This window comes from Nycticebus coucang, chromosome 8 (genome assembly GCF_027406575.1).
Source record: "Nycticebus coucang isolate mNycCou1 chromosome 8, mNycCou1.pri, whole genome shotgun sequence".
Taxonomy (NCBI): domain Eukaryota; kingdom Metazoa; phylum Chordata; class Mammalia; order Primates; family Lorisidae; genus Nycticebus; species Nycticebus coucang.
In genome coordinates this window covers 136,327,949-136,350,717 of record NC_069787.1, presented here as the reverse complement: position 1 = coordinate 136,350,717, position 22,769 = coordinate 136,327,949, and the positions used below count along the sequence as shown (strand labels likewise).

At 42.4% G+C, this 22,769-nt stretch overlaps 1 protein-coding gene across 8 annotated transcripts in view; it reads left to right on the top strand.

The window, feature by feature from the left end:
- TNIK (TRAF2 and NCK interacting kinase) overlaps positions 1 to 22,769 on the top strand; it is a 395,211-nt gene that overhangs the window by 98,263 nt on the left and 274,179 nt on the right. The gene's annotated exons all lie outside the window — the stretch shown is intronic.

Sequence of the window (22,769 nt, the reverse complement as noted above, 5' to 3'; positions counted from 1 at the left end):
GCGGCAACAGAAGGAGTCGGGCTAGGGGCGACTGGGTGGTGCTTTTACCTCCATTTTGAGACTGAACTCGCCTCTTCCAACTTGAGTTCAATTCTCATTGACATTTATTAACGAGTTAGCCACATTTCCCAAAATGTGTGCAATGGAACCCCAGTGAAGCTCTGTGTGACCACAGCGCTACCGTGACAACCCTGACTGTCCTCTCTCGTAAAGGGAGATGGTAGGATCCTCCTCCCACCCCTAGGCTGCCCCAGAACTGTTCCACAGAGCACATATGTTGGGGGCCCATGTCCTGTCCCATAGGTGAGCACCTCTCTCTTCATTGATGAGCCACTGCCTCTCCTCCCCTCTCTCCACTGCCAAGCTTCCCTGTTCTCCACTGCTGAGCCTCTCTGAGGTCCTGTCCATTTAGATCAAGGGACATTTTATGTAAAATGTGGCTACAAGGCTGCCCTTCCTGTTTCCTTATAAACCAGGTCTAGTGTATTGATATCCTTTAAATAGAATTGTGTGCTGTGTATAGTGATGCATTTCATCTATTAAAAGAAATTAGTGACATGGCCAGTGGTGCTAGTTGGTTTCACTCAATTGAGAAAATATGTTGTAACTGCACAATATCCAAGCACTATTTTTCTAGGAGTGTAGAAATGGTGATTTTTAACATACAACAGATACTTACAGAACATCTCTAAGACGCTGCAGCATGTGGAAAATGCTGCTGACTCACAGGCTCATGTGATTGTGGCTGGGCCTTCAGGGCTCCCGAGATGACATCACCACCCAGTCTCACAGCCCACGTTCACTGCAGGTAACAATTCTGCTTGTTTCTCAGCATATCGGGGAGTCATTTGCCCTTGAAGTATGTAGCCTAGTAAGCTTTTCACCCTCACAGATGCCTGTGCTGTTTGAGTCTTGGCTCAAGACCATGTCCCCTGGGGCTCTAATCTGTCATGTGTGACAAGTTAGAAAACTCTTGTGAGTGTCTGCAAGGGTCACTTTCTCTGCCAGGTGGCTGGATCTCCAGAGTTGCCACTGAAACCTGCTGCAGGGACTCTGGGGTTTCTTGCTGCTACTAGTGGTTCTTTGCCCTCACTATGTATAAAAACTCTCTGGAGGGCTGTGGAGAACCGGATACCTGGGCCCTTCCCTACATGTTTGGTTTTAGTTATTCTGGTGTTGGGTTGGGTAAAGTTTCCAGATGGTTCTAACACACAGGCAGGACAGAGACCTGAGGCTGACAGTGCCTCTTGGTGGGGAAGGTACCATGTAGAGGATCTTTCCCCTTAGACAAGAGCTCGTCACCGTCCTGGAGTTTGGTCTCCGTCTCTTAGCACTAAGTGTCTTCTGATGCTGCCTTCAGGGCAGGGTTCACAGATATGCATGTGGCCTGATCCTGCTTCCATAGGGCTGAAATCTCTGGGTCGTGGGACATGAAAGTCACCTTGCCACACATGCAGCTCACAGGGCACAAGAGAACAGCCATTCTGTGGGGACTGAGAGGGACCAGGAAAGGCTCCTCCCAGGGCAGCTCTTGACTTGAGGCCTGAGAGGTGGGCGAATGTGTGTGGGAGAGGAACTGAGATAGCATTCAGGGGAGGCTGGGGTCACCAGGGCCTTGACCACTGTCAAGTGGCTGCTGAGGGTCAGTGACCTGAGGTGAGATAGAGGCATGGAGGGGGGGACATGTGCTAGACCGACGAGGGTGGATGGTGCTTCTGTTTTCACCTTGACCTTGTGAGTTATCAGCTGTATAAGTTTAAACAAGTTCTTTGGCTTCTCTGGGCCTCGGTTTCACGTGCTGAGCAAACTGGGCCAGGGTGGTCCCAGAGCCACCTCCAGATGCCACGTTCTTTAATTCTGGGTAGACCTGTCTGATAACCCCACAGGGGGTTCATGCTTCCATGAACCATTTATAGCCTGTGCTTCTCCAGCTGCAAAACTGTCAGCAGAAATATTCTAAACCAGGAGCGAGACGGTTTATATAGAGCCTAAAAATGTGACTGGGATACACGTTTGGGTTTCAGCAGCTTGGTGCAGCTCTGTGCTGAAGGGTGCAGACACACTGTTTTATGCTCTCATTAGTCCAGAGCACAGGGCTCTACCCACCCTATTTGCCTCAGTGAGCAACAGCATATACTTTCTAGTAGATGAAAAGATAGCCAGGCTTCCAGTTAGGGCTGGACATGGACTGGTACTCATGTGCCACGTTCAGTTTGAAGACTGTTTTAGTACAAAACCCCTTCTCATGTTGTGTCTATGAGGTGCCAAAGAGCTTGATGCAGCCCCTGGCAATGGGCAGCCTGTAGGTCTCTTAATGCCTTGATGACTGGGTGACTGGGAGGTGCTTGCAAGCAATTAAAGAATAGATAGCTACTATTCTGGGTAGTTTGCAGCCCTGTCAGGGTTATAAGTTAAGGCTGTTAAGTCTTAACACTTTGATATACAGGAAGATCTTTTCAGGAGTTTGAGACTCGTCTGAGCAAGAGTGAGACCCCGACTCCTAAAAAAAATATGAAAAACCCAGCCGGACGCGCAGCGAGCACCTGTAATCCCAGCGGCTTCCGGAGGCTGAGGCAGCAGGGTGCCCGCAGCCCGAGTCTGAGGTTGTGGGGAGCTGACACGCCCACTGCACTCTGCTCAGGGGCATAGGGTGGGACCCTGTCTCAACAACAACAACAACAAAAAAAGCAAATAAAAATAAAAAATAAGCAAGGAAATAAAAAATAAAAATTAAAAACAAAAAATTTTCAAAAGAACAACCACTTGTTGCTCTGAGACTGGATTTCTTATCTCCATGGTTTAACCTCAGACGTCATTTTATTAAATCTACTTGGATATTTTGCACAAGCAAAAAGAGATACTTGTTTTCCAGCAAATTCTCGCTCTATGCTAGGTGGGACTTGCCTGGTGGTGAGTCTGGAACTGGAGGAAGCTTGCGGGCTCTGAGTTGACTGTGTGGCCCCTACAGCATCGCATAGGGCCTCTAGCCTTGTCCAGGCCTGGTCCTGCCACTCACTTGTCAAGGCCATGTACAGAACTTCTGTGTGCATTTTGTTCCCACTTACAACAGAGAAGGGGACATGGAGGCAGCTGGCTGGCCGAGAGCCCTAAATAACACAGCCACACACTAATAATGGTCATAGTGACCATGTCATCTCCATGGACTGTGGGGAGGTGTTAGGAGCTAAACTGTGGCAACAGTCCCGTCTCTTTTAGGGAGAAGGTGCTCTGTTCTTTTAGAAAATTTGCCCATGGTGGAATAATATAACCCACCGGGGTGCAGAGTGTTTGGCAGGTATTCAAGGTGTGCTTGTTTTGTTCTAAGATTTCCTCAGGAAATTCAGTTTTGATCTGTGGACTCATAGAGGCATTGTGAGGCTCCCAGCTGAATTTATCTTACTTGAAATCTTACTGCTTTTCAGCTGTATCTCTCTCTTTTTGTAGTAAAATAGTCATACTGTAGACATTGTCGTTTGGGACATTTTTAAGTGCACACTTCTGTGGCATTAAGGACAGCCACACTGTTGTGCAGCCATCATCTCTGTCCATCTCCAGAACTTTTTCATTCTAAAACTCTTCACCAGCTCCCATACCCTGCTGCCCCCAGGCCACTCCCAGCCCTTGTCTGTGTTTTAAATTGTGGAGTTGGTAGTTTCTTGGACAACATGTTGCAGCACTGGGTCTGTGCGAGCGCGGTGTGGCCTGTACTCCTGCCGGCACACCTGTCTGCCGTGCTGGGGCTCCTCTGGCACCAACCCACTTCCTACTCTATCTGCAGGCTGCATCTGGCCCCAGAACTGGAACTGGCTAGAGCTGAAGCTCTTGATTTTTCTACCCTGTTTATATGTAAATAAAATGATCCCGCTTAGATGGAGGGCCACAATAAGAATATAAGCATTTTGTATCCTAGAAGAGTACTGTGAATATTTTCTATGTTAAAATGTCTGGGCTATGGTTATTTTTATTATAATTTTATAAATGAGATTTTCCTTTACCTCTAAATATATTATTATCTTTTTTAGCAGCAGAACATTTTTTCACAGGAAGCACCCGAATTTGTGTGGAGGATAGTTGGATTCATCGTGGTGCCATTCCTTTGCCACACTCCCTAGGGTCCCTCCTGCCTCCATCACAGAGTGGCCCACCCTTGGTGGGTTCGGAGACTCCTAGGGAAGCTCTGCACCGCAGCCCCAGGCCCCCCGTGTGACCTGTGCCTCGCGCTCGAGCCTAAGTGCTGACCGGACCCGATTGGTGCTGTGTACTTGGTGGTAGCAGTGCTTGGCATCTGTGGGCCATTCATGGCGGCTGTGTTTGCACTGTGCTCTTCTCTGCCCAGGATGATCCCACATCCTTAGCGCTGGCTGGGCCTGCAGTGCCCCAACCCCCAGGGTTGTCTCTCTCCAACATCCTGACCTTGCTTCACACCATGCCAGGCTCAGCTGCCTCCCTCTCTCAGCCGTAGCTCCTGGGGCCAGGCGTCACCTTTCTGTCTCTAGTGCCAGCACAGAGCCAGTGTCTACAAATACCAACTTTTTAGTGAAAGTATATCACTCTTGGGTTTTGCTGCATTTGGGATGCTGTATCTCAGGGGGATGTGTGTAGATTTTTCTTAATCTCAACTGTTTAAGTATATTAATAGAAAGGAATGTCACACCAGGTGATATTTAATGCCAGCGGCAGCTAAACACCTGGTAAGTTAGGTGAAAGCAGTATCCACCTACCATCCAGTTTAACAGAAGACAATAAGATAAAGGAAAAAAAGTGTTTTCCCTTCTTTTTAAAACTGCTGTGAGGGGGTGCAGTGGCTGTGGCTCAAGGAGTAGGGCGCCGGCTGCATATACTGGAGGTGGAGCATTCAAACCCATTTCCGGCCAAAAACTAAAAAAACAAAAACAAAACAAAACTGCTGTGGGGGGCATGATTCTAAAGCTATCCTGAACACAAGAGGCTATAGCTTGTGTGAATTTTAAAGATGCTGTTACACATTTTTTGTAACAGAGATCGGTTTTCTTAGGTTATTTTCCTTCTACCATATGTTTAGGACTATAGAATTAAATACCAATATTGATGATCAGACCAGTTTCCATGAAGGCTTCATGTTTGTTATTTCATTTGACCTTCACATTAACCCCACAAGTTAGATGAAGTATGATTATCCTTTTTTAAAGGAGGGAGACTGAGGTCTGAGAGTTTTTATATGACTTTCCTGAAGCCCCCAAGTGAGCATAGAGCCCTACTCTTAATCAAGTAGCCTAAATTCTCTTAGCTCCACTCAGAAGTTTTTCAGGAGGAAAATTGGATATAAAATCTCCTTGAATGTCTGACAAGGGCTGGTTTTGTCCTGCCCTTGCATGGCATGTTTAGAATTCATTCTAGGTAGATCCCTGACAAGTCTGAAATTATAATACAGAGCAGTGATCCTACAGTCTGCTCCAACCTGCTATATATAGTTCTCATCTTTATATCCAGAGTACTGAAGGCTGATGGCTGGTGAGGCAGTTAATCATAGATTCCTTAGTAAAATGGAGACAGTATGTTTTTATACAACAAAAATAATTGTTCCTTTCCCAGAAAGATGAAAAGAGAATTCTTCTTGTTCTACCAAAAAGAACTGGCATACCTTGGGCTGGTTACCCTTTCGAGTGTAAACTACTTCCATGCTGATGGTTTGAGGAAGTTGTTTGCTTCTAGATTTCTGCAAAAATCACCTCCAGCAGCCTGGTACACGATATTTTTTTTTCCAGAAAAACTCAGCCATCAGACTGGAGCATGATAAATGTTTGCTGAGTTGGATTGATCCATCCTCTCAGCTGTGGTTGTGCTTCTGTGAGTAAATGGATGAGTCTCATTGCTCTGGAGACCTGGCAGACATTTGCTGGGGCCTGATTTGTGCTTGTCTCTACTTACTTGCAACCTGGTGTGTTGCTGTGCAAGCTGCTTACTCTTTGTTTTCATATTTCCTTCTTTAAAGGGGTACCTGGGTTGCGTGGTTGGGGCTGAGGTGGGAAGAGACAGTAAAAGAGGACTAAGAAATTCTGAGTGATCTAGCTGAGGGTGACCCAGCTGCGAGACCAGGACACAGTTTACTGTGTTATGTGTCACAAATGTGAGCCAGGGAGGGCTACACTGCTGATTCTTCCCCTACATTGTAGATAAGTGACAGTGGCGACCCAGGACACTAGAGGTGACTGTCAAGGACACATTTTACCTACATTTATCTAATTCTTTCTCCTATGAGTCAAAACAGTGAGAAACACTGAAAACAGAGGGTGGTGTATCCTCTTCCTTGGGCAGAGTTGATGGCACATTCTCTTAACAGGATCTTTAAATTAGGCAGACTCTAATTTCTTCTAGCTCACGCTTCTGGTAATTTCATCCAGAGAAGGGGAATGTTTTGTGACCTCAATGTTCAGTACATTCTGTTCTACCATTTTGTACCCACTTATGTGCTTTGAGAGATACTTCAGAACTTTCAAAACCATTTTGTTCTCTGAAGAAGCCTATCACAGAAGCCGGTCACCAGAGCCCCTCCCCATATGAAGGTGTCCAGTGAGTACTGCAGGGCGTGTGTGCTTGGTGCTGGGCTCTGCAAGTAAAGAGCACCCACATGATGAATAAGGGGTCCTGCTGACCTGTCCTGAGGCTACATTTGATCTGTTGCTCAGGACATAACTTGCTTGAACAAGACAAGTTAATCATCTGAGTAAATATGTCATAAATTAAGGTCGATCAAGAAACCAGTGTTGATAGGGCATAGGCGAGAACACAAATTGAAAAAGAAAAAAAGAATTTTGCCAACGTCCAAAATAAAACAGTGAGCTCCAAAACAGAAAGTCTTCTGCCTGGATGTTGTTTTCCAGGCTGGATGCACAGGCAGTCCCTGTGTACCCAGCTGAGCTGACCAGCAGTGCCATAGTCAAATGCTCTTTGCAGTTTGGCCTAAGCTCTGTGCATCATGGCAACAGCTCTCATCAGATCCCGAGCATTTGTCAGCATGTAAGCATGAGGTCCGCATTGACAGAATGTTCCTTCCCACCCACAACCACTTAAATCATTTCTCCTCCACAGTCTGTAGCTCTCATCAGTATTGAGGAGACTCCATAGTCTGTGCATCCATCTCTAGGGAGTGTCTTTGTATTTCTAGCAATCACATTGCCTGGAGATTATGACACTCACCTGCCAACAGAGAACGTGCGTGTGCAGACGGCTCAGCACCTCTCTCGGAGTCTTGCTTTGCAGGAAGTCCAGGGTGAGGACACAGAGCTGCCTGACTCTCCATCCCGGGCCTGTGAATCCTGCTATAAGCTCCCCTATGTGTTGCCCAAGGTTCTGGGCAAAGCTGAGAAGTTTTCTTTCCAATTTCCTTGAGCTCAGGTAGCTGAACAGCCTAAGTGCCCAAATTTCAGTGTGAGTCTGTGAGCATTTGGGCCCAGCTGCTTCTCTGTGCTGGGGTCTGTTTCCAGAATAAGTACAGGAGAAAAATCTCCCTTCCATAGTTAGGGGTGGGTAAGAGTGGAAGCTGTGGAAGTGCCTGGTGCTAAGGGTTGAGTTTCTTTCTGAGACGGCAGCAATACAAGACAATGTTTTCTTGGTGCACTGTCTGCTAAGACTCAAATGTGACCCTTGAGGCTAGTTTGGGAAGGATAATGGCTCTTTATACTAGTATGTGCTTTTTGAGTGATTTAAAGGGTAGGGGATATTTATATAAACTTCTTCAGAGTGAATATTTTAAGAAATAGCAGAATTTAACTTTGAAGAAATATTAAGACTTTAAGTATTATTGCCAATTACTACTGGGAGAAGGAAAAATAAGTTAAAAAAAATTTTTTTTGCAGTTTTTTGGCCGGGGCTGGGTTTGAACCTGCCACTCTGGCATATGGGGCCGGCACCCTACCTCTTTGAGCCACAGGTGCCGCCCAATAAGTTAATTTTTTTTTAACCCCACTCAGATGAAGGACTGGGTATCCCAGTGGAAAGCCAAAAGCTAAGGACTGACTTAGAGGCAAAACAAGGCCCTTGTGGAAGGTCACTCTTGGGAAGCATGTCACAATCTTTCTAGACTTGAAGTTCAGAAGCTGAGTGCAGAGCTCTTGAGAGCTTGTTAGGAGTTGTCTGCTCACATTTCTAACCCTGAGTCATCACTTATGGCCAGGCGCCTCACAGAGTCGGTGTGCTCTTGGGCAACAGCTCTTGTCTCTGCCTGTTAATATGTCTCTTTGAGGCTCAAGGGCTCTCTTGTTCTGCCTACAGCAGGTGCCACATATGTGCACGGTACATGCACAGAGCATGTGCTCCATGAGGCAGGCTCTGCTCTGGGTCTTCCCAGTGTCACAAGGAGACATTTGCTGCCTGATGTCATGACTAACAGGTGGGGTATCTGGGTCCCACGGTCTGGCCCAGCTCAGGTCTCAGCCTGGAGTTGAGCCCGCAGCCTTCAGGCTCAGGCCACCTGCACAGATAGAGTTCACAGGTGTAACAGATAGAGTTCACAGGTGTAATGAAGCCCAGTGTGCCTGACGTTCAGTGCGAGAGCACAGTGACCTGACCTTTAATTAAAAAACTTTCTGGCTTACCTGAGAGCTCTGTCTCTAGTTTGTAGGACCCTTGGAGGATGCAGGAGCCATGCTGGCTTCTGGCTGTCCATTGGGGCTGCCTGTGAGCTTTGCTTCTCCTGTGTGACCACTCAGGAGGGAAAGGAAGGGATCATTCTGCTGCACACAGTGACCAAGCACTTCTGCTAACAGGTGCACACAGTGCCCTTCCTTTGAGAATGGGGGACTTTCAGGTAGAAACCTGAAAGTTAAATACATAGCTGAAATACATAGCTGTTCTAGAAGGTTCTTTGCCTTAGGTCAGTCAAGTAACCTTGATGCTACTTTTGCATTTCTGAGTACATTAAAACCTCATTAATTTTCAGAGAGGAAAGGTGGGCTAAACTTGACCTTTAAAGCACCTTAGAAGGACTTTATTAAGTAATCTAAGAGTATAAACAAGTTTAAGAAGTCTGTTGAAAAGCCTCTGTCCCTAAGTACCCTCAGGTACCTTAAAACTGCTATTTGTTTATTCCTACTGATGTGCTAATCACAAGTTGAGCTTCAATATTAAAGTGCTTTCCTTCAAGGAATTTGTACTTTCCCTTACTGAGCGTGTTCTACTGAGCTCATTAAACTGTACAGTAAAATAGTTCCTTATTTACATAGAGGTACCAACCTTTCATTCAAATTACCTGAGTCAAAGCAGCTTCATTGAATATTAAACACATTTATGTCGAGCATTCCCCATTTGGGAGAATTTTAAATCATTAATTGCTTTATTTTTTGGATACATGACCACAGGAGATCATGTGGCTGTATCACAGAAGAAACACCTGCAACCTCATGCTGGCGTGGATGTGGAGTGTGGAGAACATTCTCTGTCCATCAGAGATATGCGAGTCAGAAACATCTAATCACCTTTCGGGCCTCCAGAGGCCACCTCAGTCCAGGCAGGGAGGGACGGGGATTGGTGAGCGCCCACCTACTGTGCACGATGTGAGGGTACACAGCACACCTCTTGGGTGAAGGGCTCAACTACAACTTGAACTTTACTTTAGAAACAAATGATGTAACCTAATCATTTGTACCCTCATATTAATCTGAACTTTATTTTTTTTGTTTTTTTATTTTTTGTGGTTTTTGGCTGGGGCTGGGTTTGAACCCACCTCCTCCAGCATATGGGACCGGCACCCTACTCCTTGAGCCACAGGCACCACCCTAATCTGAACTTTGAAAAAAGAGAAAGGTGATTAGATGTTTCTAAGGATTGTCTTGAGTTTTTAATGCCACATGAAGATATGGAAAATGTTATGAATCACCCTGAAACATCCCTGGATTAATCTTTTAAAAATTCAAGCACATACTTTTCTTTAAATCACACTGTTGTATTTGTCTATGAACTAGACTCTGTTCTACCCGATCAGACTCTCAGGCCCTTCCAAACATTGAATGAGAATCTGCATCTGGACAAGATTCCCCAGGTGATTTATTTGCCCATTTAAATGGGAAGCCTCAGATTAGGCCACATCATTGTCCCTGAGGACCAGAAATAGCATGATTAGTGAAATGCCTTTCCTAGATAAAGGAGCGTAAATCCAGGGTTTAGGATAAGTGGGGTGCCTGGAATGGACCATTTAACCTTTGCATTGGATAAAGATCTGAGATGACAGTGAGAGGGTTGGTTTATCACACTCCACACATGTGGATAAGTGAAGAAGAGAAGACAAATCTCAGCTCTGGCAGCAACCAGGATATATGACCTGGAGTCTTAGAACAATACCTGGAAAGTAGGGACAGATTTGAGACATTTGGCTGCTACTATGCATTGGAAACTTTCCCCCTAACTTCTAAATTCAATGATAGTCTTAAAACTCTGTCCTTCAAGATATTTTAGAACTTTCTCTGGCACCATTAAAATGAAAAAAGAACAATAACATGAGAATAAACGAATTCTCTTACTTTCTAGAACAAGAGCCAATCAATAATCCTAATGGAAATATAAGAAGGATTATACATAATGCATTTTGTACGTAGTTCTTCATATGATTAATCACCTATTGTATCTAAGATGGCATTTTTTTCCCAAGGGTTACAAGATGTGTCAAATGTTTTTCAATGATGAGATAGAGGATAAGGTCATTCATATACCCACTTCTGTATCTGTGTGCACTCGTATACACACACAAACACTCTGCTTCTGGTTGTTGGGAATAGTGACTGAAACAGTTCGCAGACAGTCTACATGGGACAAACTCCAGTGTCTACTAGGTGGTGGTTATTATTTCGGGGAGCAGCAGAGCATAGTGGCTAAGGGCAGAAACTCTGGAGGTACCATAATCTTGGCCAGTTGTTGGCTGTTTGACCTTAGAGTGCTTGCTGTGCCTTGACTTTGTTTTCTAAAAAATGGGAATAGTAATAAGACCAATCTTACAAGGATTAATTGAGATAATATGTTTATCTCATTCATAACTGCATTTAGAGCACTTTTTTTTCTTTCTTTTATTGTTGGGGATTCATTGAGGGTACAGTAAACCAGGTTACACTGATTGCATTTGTTAGGCAAAGTCCCTCTTGCAACCGTGTCTTGCTCCCAAAAGGTGTGGCACACACCAAGACCCCACCCCACCTCCCTCATTCCCTCTCTCTGCTCTTCTTTTCCCCACCCCTCCCTTCCTTCTTTCTCTCTGCTCTCCCCTTCCCCCCACCCCCACTGTGTCCTTAATTGTCATTAATTGTCCTTATATCAAAATTGAGTACATAGGATTCATGCTTCTCCATTCTTGTGATGCTTTACTAAGAATAATGTCTTCCACTTCCATCCAGGTTAATACAAAGGACATAAAGTCTCCATTATTTTTAATGGCTGAATAGTATTCCATGGTATACATATATCACAGCTTGTAATCCATCCTGAGTTGGTGGGCATTTAGGCTGTTTCCACATCTTGGCGATTGTAAATTGAGCTGCAATAAACAGTCTAGTTCAAGTGTCCTTATAATTAAAAGGATTTTTTTCCTTCTGGGTAGATGCCCAGTAATGGGATTGCTGTATCAAATGGGAGGTCTAGCTTGAGTGCTTTGAGGTTTCTCCATACTTCCTTCCAAAAAGGTTGTATTACTTTGCAGTCCCACCAGCAGTGTAAAACTGTTCCCTTCTCTCCACATCCATGCCAGCATCTGCAGTTTTTGAAATTTTGTGATGGTGGGCCATTCTTGCTGAGGTTAGATGGTATCTCAGGGTGGTTTTGATTTGCATTTCTCTAATAAATAGGGATGATGAACATTTTTTCATATGTTTATTAGCCATTCATCTGTCTTCCTTAGAGAAGGTTCTGTTCATGTCTCTTGCCCATTGATATATAGGATTGTTGGCTTTTTTCATGTGGATTAATTTGAGTTCTCTAGAGATCGTAGTTATCAAGCTTTTGTCTGATCCAAAATATACAAATATCCTTTCCCATTGTGTAGGTTGTCTATTTGCTCTGGTTGTTGTCTCCTTAGCGGTACAGAAGCTTTTCAGTTTAATTACGTCCCATTTGTTTATTTTTGTTGTCATTGCTATTGCCATGGCAGTCTTCTTCATGAAGTCTTTCCCCAGGTCAATATCTTTCAGTGTTTTTCCTATGCTTTCTTTGAGGATTTTTATGGTTTCATGCCTTAAATTTAAGTCCTTTATCCATCTTGAATCAATTTTTGTGAGTGGGGAAAGGTGTGGGTCCAGTTTCAGTCTTTTACATGTGGATATCCAGTTCTCCCAACACCATTTATTGAATAGGGAGTCTTTCCCCCAAGGTACGTCCTTGTTTGGTTTATTGAAGATTAGGTGGTTGTAAGATATTAGTTTCATTTCCTGGTTTTCTATTTGATTCCAAATGTCTAAGTCTCTATTTTTGTGCCAGTACCATGCTGTCTTGACCACTATGGCTTTGTAGTACAGCCTAAAATCTGGTATGGTGATGCCCCCAGCTTTATTTTTATTACTAAGAACTGACTTAGCTACATGGGTTTTTTTTCTGGTTCCATACAAAACACAGAATCATTTTTTCCAAATCTTGAAAGTACGATGTTGGTATTTTGATAGGAATGGCATTGAATAGGTAGATTGCTTTGGGAAGTACAGACATTTTAACAATGTTGATTCTTCCCATCCATGAGCATGGTATGTTCTTCCATTTGTTAATATCCTCTGCTATGGGGTGGCGCCTGTGGCTCAGTGAGTGGGGCGCCGGCCCCATATGCCGAGGGTGGCGGGTTCAAACCCAGCCCCGGCCAAACTGCAACAAAAAAATAGCCGGGCGTTGTGGCAGGTGCCTGTAGTCCCAGCTGCTCGGGAGGCTGAGGCAGGAAAATCGCGTAAGCCCAAGAGTTAGAGGTTGCTGTGAGCCATGTGACACCACGGCACTCTACTCGAGGGCTGTACAGTGAGACTCTGTCTCTACAAAAAAAAAAAAAAAATCCTCTGCTATTTCCTTTCTGAGGATTTCATAATTTTCTTTATAGAGGTCCTTCACCTCCTTCGTTAGGTATATTCCTAGGTATTTCTTTTTCTTTGAAACTATGGTGAAGGGAGTTGTGTCCTTAATTAACTTCTCATCTTGACTGTTATTGGCATATACAAAGGCTACTGACTTGTGGACATTGATTTTATATCCTGAAACATTACTGTATTTTTTGATGACTTCTAGGAGTCTTGTGGTTGAGTCTTTGGGATTTTCTAAGTATAAGATCATGTCATCAGCAAAGAGGGAGAGTTTGACCTCCTCTGCTCCCATTTGGATTCCCTTTATTTCCTTGTCTTGCCTAATTGTATTGGCTAGAACTTCCAGCACTATGTTGAACAGTAAAGGTGACAGAGGACAACCTTGTCTGGTTCCAGTTTTAAGAGGAAAAGCTTTCAGTTTTACTCCATTCAGTAAAATATTAGCTGTGGGTTTGTCATAGATAGATTCAATCAGTTTTAGAAATGTGCCACCTATGCCTATACTCTTCAGTGTTCTAATTAGAAAAGGATCTGGATTTTATTGAATGCTTTTTCTGCATCTATTGAGAGGATCATATGGTCTTTATTTTTGCTTCTGTTAATAATATGGTGGATAACGATTATGGACTTGCGTATGTTAAATTAGCCTTGCATCCCTGGGATGAAACCTACTTGATCATGATGTATGACTTTTTTGATGATAAGCTGTAATCTATTGGCTAGGATTTTGTTGAGGATTTTTTCTGCATTTATGAGTGAGATTGGTCTGAAATTCTCCTTTTTGGTTGGGTCTTTTCCTGGTTTTGGTATCAGGGTGATGTTTGCTTCATAGAACGTATTGGGGAAGGTTCCTTTCTCCTCAATTTTTTGTAATAATTTCTGCAGTACAGGAATAAGCTCTTCCTTGAAGGTTTGATAGAATTCTGGTGTGAAGCCATCTGGACCCGGGCAATTTTGGTTGGAAGCTTTTTTATTGTTTCTTTAATCTCAGTGCTTGAAATTGGTCTTTTCAGGAGCTCTATTTCTTCCTGGCTAAGTCTAGGGAGAGGGTGTGATTCCTAATATTGATTCATTTCCTTTACATTGTCAAATTTCTGGGCATAGAGTTTCTGGTAGTATTCAGAGATGATCTCTTGTATCTCTGTGGTATCAGTTGTTATTTCCCCTTTATCATTTCTGATTGAGGTTACTATAGATTTTACTTTTCTATTTCTCGTTAGTCTGGCCAAAGGTTTATCTATTTTATTAGTTTTTTCAAAAAACCAACTCCTTGTTTCATTAATTTTCTGAATGATTCTTTTGTTTGCAATTTTATTGCTCTCTGATTAAATTTTGGATATTTCTTTTCTTCTACTGAGTCTAGGCTTAGATTGTTCTTCTTTTTCCAATTCCATAAGGTGGCTTGTGAGTTTGTTGATGCGTTCTCTTTCTGTTTTTTGAATGTAGGCATCTAAAGCGATAAATTCTCCCCTCAAAACTGCTTTTGTAGTATCCCACAGTTTTTAGTAGCTTGTGTCATCATTGTTGTTATGCTCAAGGAAGTTAATGATTTCCTGTTTTATTTCTTTCTGCACCCAACTGTCATTCAACAGAAGGTTGTTTAATTTCCATGCCTTTGTGTGGGGTTGAACATTTTTGTTGGAGTTGAGTTCCACCTTTAGTGCCTTATGGTCTGAGAAGATACAAGGTAAAATTTCAATTCTTTTGATTCTGTTGAGGTTTGTTTTGTGTCCCAATTTTGGAGAATGTTCCATGGGGTGATAAGAAGAATGTATATTTTTTATCTTTGGGATGGAGTGTTCTATATGCGTCTATCAAGCACAGTTGTTCTAGGGTCTCATTTAAATCTCTTATATCTTTGTTTAATTTCTGTTTAGAGGATCTGTCCAGCTCTGTAAGAGGAAAGTTAAAGTCCCCTGTTGTTATGGTATTATCAGTTATCATATTGCCCAGACTGAGTAAGGTCTGTTTCAAGAATCTGGGAGCATTTAAATTGGGTGCATAAATATTTAGAATTGAAACGTCTTCTTGTTGTATTTTCCCCTTGACCAATATAAAGTGACCATCTTTGTCTTTTTTGACTTTAGTTGCTTTATATCCACATGTATCTGAAAATAAGATCGTAACTCCTCTTTTCTTCTGAATTCCATTTGCCCGAAAAATTGTCTTCCAACACTTAACTCAGAGTTTTAATTTGTCTGCTGAAGCTGGGTGTGTTTCCTGCAGACAGCAAATGGATGGCTTCTTTTAATCCAGTCAGCCATCTATGCCTCTTCAGTGGGGAATTCAAGCCGTTAACATTTATTGAGATAATTGATAAGTGTGATAGTGTTCTATTCATCTTATTTTGTGAGAGTCTATTGCTTAGTTTTATCTTTTGCATCACTGTGGAGGTTTGGTTCTGTCCTTTAATTTCTGAGTTCTTACTTTGCTGCTGATCCATTGTGATGGTCAGTGTGTAGAACAGGTTGACATATTTCCTGTAGAGCCAGTCTTGTTGTGGCAAATTTCCTCAATGTTTGTATATCCGTAAATGATTTGATTTTCTGTCAATTTTAAAGCTTAGCTTACTAAGATATAGAATTCTGGGCTGGAAATTGTTCTCTTTAAGTAGATTAAAGGTAGATGACCGTTATCTTCTTGCTTGGAAAGTTTCATTAGAGAAGTCTACAGTGACCTGGATGGATTTGCTCCTGTAGGTCAACTTGCGCTTACTCCTGGCAAATTGAAGAATCTTTTCTTTTGTCTTGACTTTGGACAGGTTCATCACAATGTGTCTTGGAGAAGCTTGGTTATTGTTGAGGTGACCTGGGGTTGGATATCCCTCTGAAAGGAGGGTGTCAGAATCTTTGGTGATATTTGGGAAATTTTCATTTATATATTCTCTAGTATGGCTTCCATTCCCCTGGGGGCATTTTCCTTCCCCTTCTGGGATTCCTATAACTCGTATGTTTGAGCACTTCATAAAGTCCCATAATTCTGTCAGTGAACATTCTTCTTTCTCTCTCTTCATTTCTGCCTCTTTAACTATTTGAGTTATCTCTAGAAATTTGTCCTCTACCTCTGAAATTCTTTTTTTCTGCATGGTCTAATCTGTTGGTGATATTTTCTTTTGCATCTTTAAGTTCCCTAATTGACTGCTTCAGTTCCTTCAGCTCTGCTATATCCTTTCTATATTCTTCATATTGTTCATCTCTTTTTTGATTCTGTTTTTGAATTTCCTTTTGGTTATTTTCCACTTTATCAGAAGTTTCCTTCATTTTTCCCATCATTTCCTTCATTGTTTTCATCATCTGTCTTCTAAATTCCATTTATGTCATTTTTCTTTATAGGTGGAATCCTCTGCAGTAGCTACCTTACAGTTCCTTGGAGGAGTTGCTCTGGACTGGTTCTTCACGTTGCCAGGAGTTTTCTGCTGATTCTTCTTCATGAGTGATTTCTTTTATCTGTTTCCTTGTCCTAATTTTCCTTTCACTTCCTCTTGCTCCTTAAGTTGCCATGCCTCTGGACTAGGGTTTTGATGACTCCAGTTTTCTACTGCTTTTGTCGTCCTCTTGGGGTCCAGAAGTCTCTCTCTGACTCACTTTCTAGAGGCTGGGAAGTCCAAAATCAACACGCACCCGTAGATTCAGGGTCTGGTAAGGGTCTGCTTCTTGGTCCAGAGATGCAGTCTTCCCATTGTAACCTCACGTGGTAGAAAGCAAGATAGCCAGTTTTAATGTATGTAGTATGCTCTGTTAACTAGAGTTCTGTTAGAAGATTGTGTTTCTTTGAATTTTTTCAGAGAAAAAGTCTCTGAATTTTTTATAAAGCAGCCGAAATTTAAACTTTTTGCATGGAAATATTTCACTTCTTGTATATTTAATTGTAATAGTTAATTTTCTTTACCCTAAATAAATTTCAACAAGGAGTAGAATTAGCAGAAAATACCTGCATCTGGTATTATCAGTTGTAGTTTCCAGTCTCTTCAGATGCCTTAAGGACTCGCATTCTGGGAGTTGAGATTAAAGTAGCTCCAGAAATACCTCAGAGTCCTGCAGACACCTTGCTTCTTCATCCATATTCACTTCCCACTAATGTGTTGGCTATCAGCTGTGTCCTAGGCGCTGTTCTCATACAGGGGCTAAAATTTGGGTCTCAGCAGTCCTGAGTTGGATCCTGCCTCTGCTGGGCACACGAGCCATCTGCAGTATCTCCAGTGAGTGTTTGGTTGAAGATGGTGATATGGCCAACATTGGCAGAAGTGACTGAAGTAACTGCGAATCTTATTCACCATCCTCAAAAACGCTTACAATATTGTTGTATTTTATATTTTACTTGCTTTGTAATTCTTTGAAATGTGCATTAGAAATGTATATAGCATTTTTCATTGGGTGGTCTATCTTCCAGCTCCCTGGGAAAGATTTCTCCAGTGCTTTTAAAAAACAGAATAAAACTTCACTTTGAAAGTAGGTAAGTTCATTCTCTGTGAGTTAACAACTTTAAGCTAAGACATACGAGAGAGAGAAGGGTAGGACTGTGGAAGATGCAGGATACCATGACGGGTTGTGATGCCGCAGTGAGTCTACACTTTGGGGAACTGAGACTGACAGGAGGGGGCAGCTCTCAAATGTCAGTGGGGAAACGTCCTTCTCCATGTCAAGACATGACTGACAGTAAATGGATTATAGGAATGTTAGAAATACTGGGCTCTCAGAAAAGTATTTAGACTTTCCATCATTCTGTTTTGACAGGACCCCAGACAGTTCGTATGGGAAAATGTGTCAAATTTGTGTTTTGCAAAGGTAAATAATCTAACTGTGTGACATCACCTCTTGGGAACTTGAAATCAGCATCCTCCAGACCCTGAGGTATTTAGTTTGTACCCCGGGGCTGCCTGACCCTTGTAAAATTATCCCAGCTGGCGGGAATGGACTTCACTGATCTTGTTTTTTTGTGTGAATGTCTCTTGTGGAGAACCTTTATCAATTATCTGCCTCCATCTGTACAATGGAGATTTATTATGGGACCAGCATGGGTAAGTAAAAGGAGGTGCTTTGTCCCAACTAACCACTATTTCTTGCTCTCTTAACAGTATGAACTACTCATTCTAAAAATCAATTATGTGATTTAAAATGTAATCATATAGTCAGACTACTGTCCAAAAATTCTGATTTTCCCACTAGACTAGTGATGGGCATTCTGTTACTACTTCATTGTTTTATTGAGAAATGAAGGTGGTCTCTATGTAGATGTTTTGGGGTGTTTTAGATAACCCTAGTGTTTCTCAAGTTTCAGCCATTTATGTACCAACCACACAACTATTTTTTTGCTAAATCTTTCTAGAATCTGTAGTATTTTTACCTGGTGTTTTTATGAAAGTATTTTATGTACTTAAATTTTTGAAAAAGGAAACTTATTGCTGCCATAAATGGGGTACCTATTATTTTCAGTTACAGTTTAAAATATACTACATAGTACATACTTTTCAAATTAAAATACTTTCCCGTGTTTCAACAAATCATGGTGGTATTGGACCACCATACTTTAAGAAATATCATTTTCATCCGTATGCCGAGGTTCAGCAACACAGCAGAGTGGGGGAACCACCAGGTCTCTGCTGCGTCTTTTGTAGGGTCCTGGCACTTTTGCCTTTGCTGACCCCTTTCTCCATTAAAAATTTTTTTTTAATTAGATTTTATAACTGCTTCAGCATAAGACAAATATATCAATATTATATATTAAAACATTTTCTTTTGACTTAAAAGTTAATTTTTTTTCTTGTTTTAAAATTAATAGGACATTTTTGTTGGCTGCAAAATGTACTGTTGGCCCAGGCCCTGTGCCCACTGTTCCAGGTGGGGAATTTGCCTGGCAGCTGCCTTCTCCCCATCAGGACAACCCGAGGTTTCACTCTGGTGATGATGATGAAATCACAAAAATGGAAAGTATTTGAAATCTTTTGTTTTAGCCTTAAAATTCAGATGGATTTTCTTTCTATACTATTTCTATGAAATAGTCAGTGTTGCTTCAGTTAAAAATTATTTTAATGTAATTTCCATTGAAAGTTGACTTAAAAAAAATCTGGTGGCTTTCTGTTGGTCCTCGGTAGAGAGCTGCATGTCCCAGAGTTAGGCCAGCTCTGGTTTGGAAGCATATGTGCAGGGGATGTGAGGCTCTTCTTTTTCACCTACACTCCAGGGAAGGAATTGAGTTTATGTTGAATTTATTACACTTATCATTAAAAAGAAATAAACTACAGTGTCCTAGCACTGCTATCACCATGCACAGGGACCTTCGGTAATGAAGTCATGGGGGTCCTTAGAAGAGGGTTCAGAGTCTGCACAGCATGGTTTAGTTCCAACTCCTCTGTAAACTGCTGCCTTGGGGCCTAGTGAGAGGTTTATTTGCAACTATTTCTGGCTATTTCTGAGAAAGAACAGTTACTCTTGATGACACTGAAGGTCTTCTTTTCACCTGCTTTGTTTTGGGACGTCACTTCCTAGGTTCCTGGGCGTCAGGAGGAGGACGACTTTCCTCTGTACTCTCTCATTACCGTCTCACCCTGGACAGGCTGTTGTAAAGCTTTTGTTGTGGGATCAGTCTTCTGACTCCTGACTTCCCCTCTCAAACCTAAATGCCACACTTGATGCTCTCCCAAATTGCTGCTGCTGCTCAGATGACTCCTGGATGTTACAGGCTAAATTCAAGGATCTTTAGACACTTTTGCTTTCTTGAAAAGAAAATCCTAATGAGTCACCCAGTTTGCTGATTTCTGTGTAGGTGTTACCGGCTAAGTGCCATGATGGTGGAGTTGGAACAGAAGAAGTCATTTGGGCAGGAATTCACTCCTGAGTGTGATGCAGCTTGCTGGTGCCTCTTTACTTTTTTGTGATAGATGCTCCCAGGTGAGGACAAACTGTCATAGACACTACCTAGAACCACCTGGCTACTGGAGAAAAGAGAGATACTGTATGTGTTCTGCGTGTGTGGGGCCTGAGACAGCATGTAATAAATGAATGAAGGGGTTATTATGACTCCAAAAACCAAGTGGGAATCACCCAGGCATCATCATGATGAGTGTGAATTCATCACTATGCTCAGAACCTATTCCCTAAATGGTTCTTTTTTTTGGAGACAGAGTCTTAAGCTGTCACCCTTGGTAAAGTGCCGTGGCATCATTGCTCACAGCAACTTCAAACTCTTGGGCTTAAGCGATTCTCTTGCTTCTGCCTTTCAAGTACCTGGGACTATAGGTGCCCACCACAATGCCAGGCTATTTTTTGATTGTAGCTGTCAATGTTGCTTAGCAGGCCCAGGCTGGGTTCGAACCCGCCACCCTAGGTGTATATGGTTAGTGCTCTGCCGATTGAGCTATGGATGCTGCCAATGGTTCTTTCTTCTCTTTTCTTTTCTTTCCTTTTTTTTTTTTTTTTGAGACAGAGTCTCATTATATATCCCTGGGTAGAGGGCCAAGGTGTTCACAGCAACCTCAAACTCTTGGGCCCAAGCAATTCTCCTGCTGCAGCCTCCCAAGTAGCCAGGACCAAAGGTGCCTGCCACAACACCCAGCCATTTTGGGGGGTTGTAGTTGTCATTGTTGTTTGGCAGGCCCAGGCTGGATTCGAACCTGCCAGCTCTGGTGTATGTGATTGGTGCCCTAGTCTTTTGCTCTTTTGTTTCTGCCACCATTATTTCAGCCCAGACACTGAGCGCCTCTCGTCTGAATGCCTGCGGCCCCTGCATTCATGTTGTGCGGCCACCTAGATCATATTAATGTTTGATTAATTGTTTGATTGTGTCTCTCTGCTGTCTAAAATCTTGCAAATGGTTTTCTATTTGTTCAAGACCAGATATATCCCACACAGCCCAGCACAGTCTGAGAACAGCCTTCCTTCTGCTCGTATTGGTTACATCGCTGTGGCTTCTTGGTCTCTGGGAGCTAGGCACATGGATTTCTTAATACAACAAACTCAATCTTCCCCCTTCCACCTCAAGAACTTTGCACATTCCTGCCTTCTGCAATGTTCTTCTCCTCCTGTTAACTTCATGTCACTTCCTCACAAACCCTTTGCTCATCTGCCAGAAGATCTTGGGCCCTGTGTGAGCTCTTCCGGTACCTAAACTGATAGGCACAGTGACACATACTGGTTGAGTGATGCTCTCGTTGGACTGTAATCTCCATGAGGCAGCTTGTCCGCTTTGCTCACCATAGTGTCGTAGTAACTAGTGCAGTGCCTAGCAAACACCGGATCTCAATGAGTGAAAGAGTAAGTAAGGTGTCATATACGGATTGTGTGTTCAATATGTACATGAGTAAGTGAAGAGTGACACTAACACAGCCAAGTCAACAACAAAGATCTAACTATTGGAAGAAGGTTACATAACACATTTTCAATAATTTTTCTTCAAAAATTGTAAAAAATGTGTCATTTTATTAGAGAGACCTTCCCTGCCCACCATGTAGAAAGTAAAATCCCATTTTCCAGACCTTCCATTCCTGGTTTCTTTTACCATGCTTAATTATTTTTCCCATTGTACTCATCATCTAGCATCCATCCATCCATCATCTGTTCATCTATCCATCATCCATTTGTCATCTGTCCATACATCTATCCATCATCCATCTGTCTGTACATCCGTCCATCCATCCATCATCCGTCCATCCATCCATCATCCGTCCATCCATCCATCCATCTGCCCATCCTTCTATCCCTCTATCATCATCCATCTATCCATTCATCCATCCATCATCCATCTGTCTGTCTGTCCCACCACTTGTCCATCCATCCATCCATCATCCATCTATTCATCTATCGTCTATCTATACGTCCATTCATCATCCATCTATTGTCCATCCATCTGTTGTCCATCCATGTATACATCTATTTATCCATCCACCATCCATTTGTCCATCCATCTGTCCAGTCTCTCCCCACTAGCCTATTCCTTGTGGATGAGGATTCTGTGTGTTCAGTTCTCTGTCCCTAGCACCTATAACAATGTTAAACACCTAGATGATGCTGAAAGCATATTGGTTGAATGCCGGAATGGTCATGATGAAGAAAAAAACCTCAATATTTTATTCCCTTACCCATAAGGTGAAGGCATAAGGAAGGGAAAAAAAGTTCATTTGCACTTTTTAACCTCTTTTTGCCCTTCACCAAAAACTGAGTTCCCTAGTGTTTTCTCTTATTGCTACCTAAGTCTTAAGTACAAATACCTACCTTGCTATGAGGCAAAAGTAGAAAAACTTAGGGTGTTTTCACCTAAACTGGGCAGCTGCTCTTTCTTAAGTGGTGGTCTTGCATCCAGTCCATCTCTATAGGATGTCCTAGAAGTCACCATAAATAGGGGAAAGTGGGAAATGTAGCTAAATGTACCCTTATTTACAAAATATTTATTGCAGAATTTTACAAAATATTTTCTGTGTTGGCTACCACTTTATAAAATTCTGAAATGTATGTTTTGTAAATAAAGGTATGTTTAGCTATAATTTCTCACTTTCCCCTATGTGTGGTGACTTTTAGTTGGGATCCCCTGCAGATCAATGGAAGAGGCTGGTAGTCACGAGCTAGGACATTGCAGGGCTCATTAACTGCTTGGAAAATGGTGCTTGGGTTGCAGCCAGAATCTTAAATGATATAAAGGAAATAGCTATTCTCCAGTTGAAAAGCTGATGAGTGAGGTAAGAATGAAAACACTTGGGTAAGTAAAAAGGGTAAGAAATAAAATGGAAGCAGCAGTTGTTCAAGAACAGGTGTATAGTTAAGATGT